General features: G+C 38.1%; 1 protein-coding gene across 12 annotated transcripts in view; it reads right to left on the reverse strand.

Annotated features, from left to right (window-relative positions):
- ptprt (protein tyrosine phosphatase receptor type T) overlaps positions 1–12,022 on the reverse strand; it is a 333,988-nt gene that overhangs the window by 255,697 nt on the left and 66,269 nt on the right. The gene's annotated exons all lie outside the window — the stretch shown is intronic.

Genomic DNA, 12,022 nt, shown 5'->3' on the forward strand with positions numbered 1-12,022 from the left:
ACAGAAACAAAAATACAAAAATGACACTAATGAAATAGCTGTTGTTCCATTATCAATAATGAGTCTTTCATTGAACCTAACAAAGTTGGTCAATATTAGGACTGTGCGATATGACCAAAATCTCATATCCCGATATAAGAATTCTATCGTCCCGATAACGATATAAATCACAAAAATGTAACATTTTCTGTAAATTCTGTGAATCTCAGGCAGCTCGTCTTGCGGGAAGTGTTTCCAGCTGCGCGTCATGTAGCTGGAGTCGAGTTTTTTAACCGATGCATGAAACTATACATTTTTAGACATAAGTTGTAAAGGCCATTTAATTCTCATCCGTAAATAATCTGCTCTTTCACGTGATTCAGTTTAGTTTGAAAAGTCTCAACAGGATCTTGAGCTTTATTGTGAAAGGTTTATGTGGAACATAAACAAGCGGACACCCGATGCTGTTACCGTCGTTGTTGCTAACCACAACGCATAAAAACAGGCGCTTGTCCCTCCATAGTGTGGTTATATAAAATATATGAGAAAGAGAAAGAGAGAACGTTAAGAAATTAATATAGCCACTACAGTGACCCTCAAAACGATGAAAAAATATTGCCGTAAACTGTTTATTTTGCGACACCACGAAACAAACGATAGCGTAAAAAGAAACGATAGACATTTTTATATCGTCATCCGATATATATCGTTATATCGAACAGCCCTAAGTCAATACTGTGTGAAAAACATTTTCCAGGGTATGCGGAATTCAGACTTAATCTGCCACTTCTGATAACTGGTTCTTTTGGTTGCTTTGCTCCATACCATTCAAATAATTTTCAAGGTGTCATTAACATCTTGTTATGTGTACCACTGCATTTAGGCTGCAGCACAAATATCCACAAAGTAAACCAGCTGTAACCCTGAGAATTACTTGGTTATTCATTTAGACTTGTTTTGTTTTTGTTTAAGCACATTAAAAAGGTCAACCCAGTTGTCGTACCACTATTACTTTTGCTGCACAAATAAACATCTTCTTGATGGATTTATCCTGTAAATGTAGCAATGACAGAAACATGCTGCAACATGACTTTGTAGGCTAATTTCTGTTGAACACACAATTAATTTCTAAATACTAAAACGCTGGGACACAGTTGACTAGCTTTGTGTGACATTCGCCAGATGCTTGATAAAGCAAAAAAAAAAAACAAAAAACCTCAGGGTCTTTAATTCACCAGAACTGTATATCAATGTCTTAATGTATCCACACCCTGGGGTTCTGAACTAAGACGTAAAACACATTTTCTCTGTTGGCTCGTTGTTTAAGTGTGTTTTAGTCAGTGCTTTATGGAGCAGGATGGAGCTTTTATGGGTTGGCCTCCTCCATTTGGCTGACTGCCATCAGGTGGACTGAGAGTTTGAAGTGACTAGGATACTGGCAAGAAAAGGGAAAGAAGAGATACTGAATCAAGCAGATGTGACTGTGCATTTCTAACGTGAGTTCTTGTGCATGTATGAAAATGTTCTGAATCAAAGTACGAAGAAATATGGGAGCTTAAAAATACAGTGAGTCATTTCTTTAGGTTATTTAGAAGAAGAAAAAAACAATATTGTACTCATAAATATGCATCAATTAGTGTTTAATTACGTATTCCAACAAGTTGATGCCTTCTCTTCAATGAATTTAAAGTAGTTTGAGGAAATTAATATGTTGCCCCTCCATCTTTACTATAGTGGCCAGAGTTGACGTTGTCGCTTCACCTAATCATTTTTATGTATGCTGCTAAAGACCGGTCACATACATTCGCATCCCAAATGTGGGGGAAAAGAAAACTCATGCAGACTCAAGATATGAAGATGATATCTATGTTTTATCTAAAAAGGAAGAAAAGAAACAGTAATGTGAAGGAAAGAGGCAAATGTGATGGTGTCTGGACAAACTGAAAGTCAGTACTGGCACAGCAGTGCTTCCCAGATTGAAGAAGCTGCAAAGTAGAGCTGGGCGATATGAGATTTTTTCATATCACGATATGTTTTTTTCATTTCAGGCGATAACGATATCTATCACGATATAAGCCAAATAACTATATTTGTAAGATTTAAATGTGCCGTTGCTCACAAGTAAAATGTGAAATAATCAGCAGCTTGTTTTTATTTAAATATTTATTTCCCATAATAAGTTCAACAGGGTAGATGTACTTAAGGAACATGAGACTTTTTCAGATAAATAAAGGCAAATATTGCAAACTACACAAAAGGCAGCCGCTAAAGCGTTTAAGTTTCAAAATAGAACAAACGAAACAGACTAAATTGTCAATTCCACTTAGAAACAAAATATTAATTCTAAAAATAAATCTTAGTTTGTTTTACAGAAGAACAGACAAAACTGACTAACTTTTGTCAATATCAAATAAACTGAGAACTAAAAGGAAATTCTCAATCTCTCCTTGTAGTATAGCTGAGCTTTTCAAACAGTTTTAACAGTTACTTTAGTCTGACAAAAGCCGAATGACGAATTAGCGCTTCCAGTCAGAGACTGAGGCTACGTCCACACGTACACGGGTATTTTTGAAAACGGAGATTTTCCGTTTTCGTTTTAAAAAATAATCCCGTCCACACATAAAGGCAGAAATGAAAGAAAACGCTGCTATGAACATGCCAAAGCAGCAGGTGGAGCTAGATTCCTAACCGTGCAGAAATGTTGGCCAATCAGAAGTCTAGAAGCCTCGGTGGGAAAAAGTAAACAAAGCTGCGGCATAGAAGCAGAACCGAGTCGTATGTGTGGAGGGACAGTAACTGTGTGTATATGTAAGCATTTAAACACTGCAGAGAGTAGAATTAACAGTAACAGTATTGTAGAAATTCATTTCACCGAAACAATAACGTGGCGCACAGTGTGACGCATGCACCAGTTTATTGTATTTCCAGACTTGCTTTCGGCACAATTTACAGTGCACGCTACTCTGTTTTTTGTCAGACTTGAAATAGCCGAAACACCTTCACACTACGGAACTTCTATGGCTCTTCCGTTCGACAATCTCTCCGGCATTGGAACCGTCATCTGTTTTCTCTTCGGTCACGCTCGGTTGATTTTTCTAGTCGGCACACTCATGTCCTCCATTATGCGCTGGCTCCATTACCTGCTGGCTGCTTCCCAAACAAACACACGTGCGGCTTGGCACTTGTGCTGTACCTAACAAGTCACGCGACGTGACGCTGCGGCTGTGATTGGTTCGGCTCTGCGCTACTTAGTTTGGATTGGCTGACCTTTTTTTTTTATTTTATTTTTTATTTTTTTATTTTAAGAGGACAAGAGCGGCGAGGTCTATCGCGATAGCTTAATTTCTCTATCGAGTAAAAGTTATATCGCGATACATATCGTTATCGTTCTATCGCCCAGCTCTACTGCAAAGAAAGAATTATTTTAAAAGTGATTGCCCACTTTCTGCTCGGTGTGTAATTTGACCTAACAGTCTAAATTGAAAGGCTTTGCTATCTCTTGGCTGACTGAAGTACAGTCACAATGTGAGAGCTAGTTCTAGCAGCCTAACAGAACCATTAGAAAGATTTGTTTGCTCGATTTCACCTCCTAAGATTCCAATTCACAAATATAATTTTCATGAGAGAAATTCATACTTTATAACTCAAATACTTGATTTTAAAGGCAGTGAAATGATGTGAAGACAATAGATTGTAATGGCAGGGCAAACCCATACACAAAGGACACTGACGTTTACTGTCACTGACTTTAATTCCTTGAAGATTACCATAACCTTAATCTTATCTGAATTCTGATCTTGAATAACACAAATACACATACAGAGGTGCCTGAAAACGACTGATGCCTCAAAACATTTCATCCATTTCAACTCAATGGAACTAATCCACTCCGGCACTGTGGAAGTCTGAGAGTATGATGGTTAATGTGATGGTTTATGTGTGCCTGTGTGTATTGATATTGTTGAAGTTACGGTAATTTGATGTGGGCCTGCCTGACAGCTGAGGTGTGTGTCTCACTGCTGAAGTTAAATGACGGTTTGTGTGTGTACGCTGCCTGCGTGCATGCAAAATTAATCTAGCCTGGGTTTCTAAACAGGTCTTTCCACAGCGAACTGGCTCTGATTACATTTCTTATTCACACAAACTCACACATAAACACACTCTCTCTATACTCCTTTTTTTGTCCTTTGATGCTCTGTAAAGCTCCTTCCACAGGTACTTTTGTTTATCTGCTTTTTTTGTTGTTTGTTTGTTTTTTAAAGCAGACTTGAGTCAGTCTGACACTCAAGCAATACGTGTGATGTCTGTTACCCAGAAACTTCTCTCACTATGACAACTCTCTGTGTGAAGGAAGCAGAAGTGTTACAATGTATCCACAAACACAAAAGGCACAATATTAAAGACCTTCACAGGTTAAACGAATTTATTATTTTACTACATTTTGCTGGGAAATCTTGTGTCCTGACTTTCTTGTGGATATTAGTTAGAAACGTGACGCACCAGTGTGTCCCACAACACTGAAAAAACTGCTCACGAAGCACTAGACGCAAAGAGTTGACCTGGCTTCCAAACACACTTTATCCCAATCTAATTGAGCACCCGAGGAATGAAGTAGAACCCCTGAGGCCCCACTCCAGAGAGTTGGGTCGGCATCCACCTATCGTTGTATATTCACACATATGGAACAATGTCATCCAAACAAAACACAAACAAAATGGATGCCCCAGACGCCTATAAAAAGCTATTTTGATACAATGAAATATCGCTAAGACACCGACAATGATGTTTTCATTCGGTCACAAATGTCATAGCAAACACAGACACACTATGACACACAAAAACAAGTGCACACAGCCATCATTTCACACATTGTTTCCCAGGTGTGAGGTCAATCTGTTAACGTGACAAAAACTGATGAATCGGTCTACCGTGTCAACACGCACACATAAGCACACTCGAACGCTTACACGTACATCAAAATAACTGGGTCAACTCAGTGCAACAAACGTTCCAGCACATATTGCCGCATGAGACCAGCTGTTTTCACAAATACTGCTGAGAGTTTGAGATTTCACTTTTACTTTTCAAAAGCAGTCTACATCAAAGGGCAGCAGACGCCGCGACTGTGTCTGTCAGCGGCTGAAGTGCCTTTGAGCAAAGTATTTAACCCCTGGTGCTGCTATGCATCTGCACTGTAATGTGATCACATTCAAAATATTGTAAATAATGATACTTAACACTAAGAGAAGTATTATATTATTTTAATATAGTGGTTAATTGTTTTTTGTACTAAATTACACTAAAAAATTATATTATTAACTCTGATTGGTTAGCCATTTTAAGTCTATGAATTAATGACAGGTATAAAAAAATAATCAAAACAATTTGTATTTAATGTATGAAAATATCATAGAAGATCATTTTAAGGATATATTCTGATTTAACAGGAGCTTAACTTAAGATTTGATTGACTCAAATTATATTTGACATATTTAACATCATATTTGTTGAATTATTTATGTTACTTTTTTTGTAGTTCAGCCTGTCATGGCATAAAATAAAAGATTATGATTTACCTGTGTAGGGAAACGACAGTTCCAGTACAATGTACAATCAAAAGCTGCCAAAATGTTAAGATTGTGGGGTCTAAGAATTTGGCAGCTCCTATATGGTGATCTATATGTGTATGAGTGTGAGGGAGAAAACATGGGACACAAGGAGGTTCTTAGATAAATATCAAAGGTGAGTCATACAGCTCAGCAATAATAAAATCTGGCTAGTTAACATGCAGGTTGCTGCACTCTCACAGAGATACACCACAGTGACAAGTGTACAGTAGAAGATTCTTTAATGGTTTTTTTAGTACTTCAGTATTTTTCTGCATAAAATGGCTACAGTTTTGTAATTGTCAAAGGTTTTATTATAGTTCATGTTTCAGAGAAGTAGAGCACTTTCCTTCGATGATATTATTGGGCAACTCTTATTTAACAAGAAACTGGCTTGTGTAAAAAGAGGACAATGTTTCACCAAACTGCATATGTGTAAAAGAAAAAAAATCAAATGTGTGAGAGAATATGCTTTCTATGTGTCACTGACTTTCCACTGTTTGCAAGGGGTGACAAGAGAGTCACTCCTTTAAAAGGGCATAAAAATGGTTGTGAAGCGTGTAGGCTGCTGGCTAAAAATAAGAAACAATCTCACATGTAGAATGACAAATTGCGACCTCTGTTGTCTGTGGGGCCCAAAGGAAAATACTCAGAACACAAGCCTCCCACACTCTTACTTGTTATCATTTACTAGAGACTTGTTAGATTCTGCATATCATTAAAAGCAGCTTTAAACTGAGAGAAACCCTTTATTCATTGCGATCATTGTAGTTTCCTCTTTCTCCTTTCAACTAAGTAAGGAGGGAGATAAAGCAGTATTTTAATATGTGAGTTAAGAGTTAAGTAAGACTGCATGGAGAGTGAGAGACACTGGAAAGAAGAAAAGAAATGAGCAAAGAAACAATAAAAAAACATAATATTTGATGTAGACAGGCTTTATAGTTATGACAAAATATGCTACAATATAAAATAGCATAATTTTCATTATTGTTAAGTTTATCACTTAAAGAAAACACTATGAACACACATACAAAGAGGCAAACCCATATGTTCAATGCTTCAATGTCCCAACCGGGCCCTGCCATTTGCCTTTGCATCACCTTTTAGGTTAAGCCTCATTTGCCCTTCAAATCCCCCAGTTCTTCATGCTTATTTGCTTCTTAAAAGGCTGATATATATTTAATTATTTTAACAACTTAAAATAGGCATATAAGTTTAAATTTCTTGTCAACTGCAAACACAGAATTATGATACTGCATGGAAATAACTGAGTCCAAACTCACTCCCACCTACGCTCGGGTGGAAACCTTGGCATCATATGCACTGGACAGATTTTAGCATTATCTTTCAACATGCCAGGTTAACTTTTTAAATTATTCTAAGCCAAGCCATATTCTGTTCCTAAACCCAGCCAAGTTTTTATGTCCAAACCTAACTGAACAGCAAGTAAAAACAAAAAGAATAAACGAGGGAAACAAAAGTAAGCGCCTCATGAAAACAAGCCAGACTATGAGCAAAAATAAAGTTCTACAAAGGACATGAATCTTGTCTTCTTCTTGATGGTTTTGTGATTTACTGATCTTTAAGTTGAAAGTGGTTGCAAATATTTCCTTAAGGTATTTCTATGTTTTTGCATTGGTTCAATGCAGGGCTAATGGACAGATTTTGCGGACCAATATGTTGTGGTAGTGTACTGTCACTTGGGGGCAGTGTCACAAAAAACTGTCTGTGGGCAGACTCCTCCTTGTGCTATCGTTTGTCCTTCTGCTAGCTATAGAGACATGGCAACATACAAAAGCTGTGTCCCAAAACGTAGGCTGCATCGTTCGGGGGCCGCATTACGTCACAGCCAGACGATGAAGGCTGTCCAAGCCAATTTCAAGCTGTGTCCCAAAATGTAGGCTGCATCCTTCGGAGGCCGCATTTGAAGGCCGATTGCGTCACAGCCAGGCGACGAAGGCCGTCCCAATTCGTCGACTCCTTCAAATGCGGCCGACAAATGTGTCCTTCATTTCTCCGAATTTGAAGGACACATTTGTCACATTTGTGGGTCGGGTGTGTCCTTGGTGGCCCACCATATCCCAGAATTCATAGCGCGGCCCAGCCAATTTCAGTTTCCAACACTGGCGGCCGCTACTAAGTTTTAATATTACTCTTTCTGGGTCACAAAATAAACTTTTTTTAAACATATTTTCAGGCAAGAAAGTAGCTGTGTAAACTTCAAATATCTGCTTGGTTTATCAAGACATCGCATATTTGCAAAAGTGCTCCGACGATTTCGTAGACGTCTGTTACCCACCCGCTCGATATCTAGCCGGAGGTTCAATGGTCACTCTGCGAGAGCAGTGGACTCCCGGCTTCATTGTTTTCAGACCCTGCCGTCTTTCGCTATTCAGGTTAAACACGATATATAAGTCACTCGGATAACTTAAAAATTTAATTGTTTGGCCTTTTTTGGTGTTTTATTGCTTCCGGAGTAAATCGGTTTGGCTGAGATCAAAGTTATTAGATTATTAGATTCAATAAAACTTTATTAATCCATCGGGTGGGTTCCTCCGGGATTTTCACACAGCTGAATAAATGTCAAACAGAAAACTGATTAAACTGACGGTCAAGAATTTACGCCAGTGTCCTGTTATATTTTAGATAGCAATGAGCAGACGGCCGAGTTTGTTAAACTCCACCGACACAGCGGTGACGCAAATCTGAAGGTTAGACTGTCCCATTTCACAGCCTCGCACTTCCGGCCTTCTTGGTCTTCGAAGGACCCGGCCCACGTAGGCCGCAAAGGCCGGGTCCTCCGAAGGATGCAGCCTACGTTTTGGGACACAGCTAAAGAGCAGAAGTGGCCACTCTCCATGCTTTTCATATTGTTTTTGATACTTTAAGCTTTGCTCCTGTTTGCTGATGTTGTCCCTTTCCATGTCCAACTCACTTTTTAGCATATGCACCATCTGTGCATCTATGGTACACAGATGCAGCATCATAAATAAGCTTTATGCAGACTTCATTGATCTTTCAAACAGGATAACTTTACAGCTATTTCCCCTCACCTTTATACAAATCTTCAGTGTATTTTTTTTATTCAGTTATTTTCTTATAAAATTATGCCTCTGCTTTCCTCATTTGTTACTGTTCCCTTTTGTCTTTGTAACATTGTTTATATATCCTCATATTTGTCACTGTCTTAATATTTATTGATCTTTCAATCACATGTCTTTAAAAGGCTGCAAGGGGTTGTTCTGTTGTCTGTGTTCATAAATATTGACGTGGATATTCACTGCAAGTTGAAGCATACTTTAGATTGCATAGTGTAGATTCTATGCAATTTTTTAGAAATCTTTGTGTCCTTGCTGGAGAATGAGCGATGGCTCTGTCCCCACCCTTACATCTCTCCTCACTGTCTCTTATCCTTGCAGTAATCTGGTAAGTGGCAAATCAATAATTGAAGTGCCATTATTGGGGCAATGGGCTAAGCCATAAATGCAAACAACTCATTTATCCATCTAAAAGTGAATATGTGCTCCTACCATTTTATCCTCTATACCTTTTTCACTCCATCCTTGTCTGTAACCTTCTTTGAAATCCACTTATAATCCATTCGCCTTTCTTCTAGCTCCCAGCTTCAGTCTTTCTGTCTCTCTCTATCATCAGTGGCTTGTACAAACAGACGCCTCACCATTAGAGTGACATTTACTTTCAACACCAGGCCGAAAGAGCATCAAAATCTAATTCATTTACACCTATTATAGCAAATGGAGCAGGTGGTGTGTCTGAATGTGTGTGTACTTGCACAATTGTTTGTATGTGCCTAGGGAATTTTGTCACTCTTCACAGACCTCACAAATAGCTTCCATAATGCTTTTACATTGGTTTACATTGCGGCTGGCTAGCTCTCTTCATTTGCACAAAACACAAAAGCTCAACGTTGACACTTTACCAATACGTAGAAGCAAAAGGAGCAGGAAAAATCCTGATGACAAAGCAAATGCTGGCAACTTTGTCTCAAAAAGAAAACAAGAGCTTGCTGAGATTGTGTGCCTTTCTAAAACCTGGGAGTGTAACTGTACGATTCCCAGGGCAGCCAGTTCTATCAGTCTTGGTAAAATAGCACAGATAGGGTCACGCATGTCCTTTAGATGCAATAACATGTCATTTTCATGTCGTCTACACCTCAACAAGAAGGGCAAAAAGTAGTCTCAGTACCATAAAGAAAGATAAGAACTTCAATCTACATAATCTCCATGACAAACTTTTTTTTTCACAAAACAATGGGGTTTTGAGGTTGAGACATAAAAGTCGCAACAAAGCAGAGAGAGGCGCAGACTAAATCGCTTTTTAATAGATCAGTTACATTCCCAGATTTCCTGTTGAAACATGACGTTGATGCAAGATGTTCACAGTACGATGTGCTCAAATGGCTCCCTGGGGTCTCTGCTCAAAGCATGCTGTGTAGCTCTTAAATCTCTCTTTCATTCTTCTTATCGGGTGTTTTGTGTCTGTCATCTTTTGGATTAAGACGAGCTCTGAGCTCTGAGCAAGATATCTCTTGCTGTTCTTTTAATATCTAAGAGTGTGGTATACATTTGTAATTTTGACTGAGTTTTTGAAATCCAGCAATAGAGATTTGATTTGATGGTGTAGTGAGACAGCGTATGTCCACATGTGGCCTCGAAATGTCTGTCAGGAAGCTACTGTGGCTGTTTTTGTACTTTATCTTAACATTCTGCCAACTTTTTTTTATACACCTACTGTGCTCTTCTGTATCTTTACAAGACTTGTTATTATATTGTCACTGAATATAGTGATCAGAACTTAAACAATGGTATATTTTAGCTGCAGAATTATGTCCTTTCCTTTATGTGTGTTTAAGAAAACACTACAAAACTATCAAATTCAGCGGATATAGCTGGTATAGTGCAATCACAAAAGATGAGAGAACAAAGATACTGGTCTCTAACTTACAACCTCAAATCCCCCAAAAGTTGGGGCGCTACATAAAATATAAAGAAAATTATATATTTTATTCTAAACAGAACATAGAGAACACATCCAGAATTTAAACTTTGTTCAAATGTACCATTTAAAGAAAAAAACAAATGTCATGTTGAATTTGATGGCCACAATACATCTTAGATGAGTTAGGACAGGGCCATGTTTACCACAAACATCTGGAAACTGAAGATACCACATGGTGTATTTGTTGTCCCACTCTTGTATGATAAAGGATTGTATGCGCTTAACAGTCTTTGAAATAATGTTCATTTCATGATGTGCCATTGGTGCAAACTCTGCAAGCAGGCCATATGACAGTATGTTTGCACCAAGTACCGCAGCAATTTCCTAATGTTGTAAACCTGCTCAACATTTGGCAATAAAACCCTTTCTGATTCTGATTCTGAGGCCAGTTTAGCACTCGGACTCTTTTATTACAAAGCCATGCTTTTGTAATAAATGCAGTATTTTAGCATTGTCTTGCTGAAACGTGCAAGGCCTTCCTTAAAAATGACAATATCTGGATGGGAGCATTTATTGCTCTACAACCTTTATATAACTTATAGTAATGATGATGTTTTTTTCCAGTTGTGCAATATTGCAGTTCCTTAGGCAATTTCCTCTCTTTATAGTCTGACGTCTATGTTTTCCAAAAAGAAGTTCAAATTTCAACATAGAACAGTTTTCCATTTTGTCTAGCTGCATTTGAAATTACCTTTCAGATAATGTTCATATATAGCTTCTTGTTTGCACGATAGAGCTTTAACTTGCATTTGTGAATGAGACAGCGAACTTTGTTCACAGATAATGATTTTTGGAAGTTCCTCCAGAGCCAATTCAGTGATGTCCATGACAGAATCTCACCTGTTTTTACTGCAGTGGCTCCTGAGGGTCTTATGAACACAGACATCCAATACAGATTTTTAGCCCGGTCCTTTGCACACAGAGATTTCGCCAGATTCTCTGAATCTTTTAATGACATTATATACTGTAGATGTTGAGATATTCACAGTTTTATGTTGAGGAACATTATTCTGAAATTGCTCCACAGTTTGTACAGTTTGTAGTTTTTTGCAAACTGGTGAACCTCTATCCATCCATGAGAAACACTGTAGTTCTAAGATGCTCTTTTAATACCTATTTGTGCTACTGTTGTTCTGCCAAAACGCTCCAGTTCCAATGTATTTCTCCAGCCGTTTCTTTTTTTTTTTTCAGAATCACTTACTTTTGCAATATCCAGACATATTCTCAGTTCAAATGTAATGTTTCAATAGTGAATAAAAGATGACTTTATGAGATTCGCAAATATAGCATCCCAACGTTTTTTGGAACTGGGTTTGTACCTTATTCCACAATATGTGAATAGCTTGAGGTATACCACGCTAATGACTTAATTTGATTGGATTGAAATACAGCTTGCTTTCTATATAAGGTGTTGTGTG

Source organism: Mchenga conophoros, linkage group LG5 (genome assembly GCF_057382185.1).
Source record: "Mchenga conophoros isolate Kocher_MC1m ecotype Shallow Benthic linkage group LG5, M_conophoros_male_GT1.1, whole genome shotgun sequence".
NCBI lineage: Eukaryota > Metazoa > Chordata > Actinopteri > Cichliformes > Cichlidae > Mchenga > Mchenga conophoros.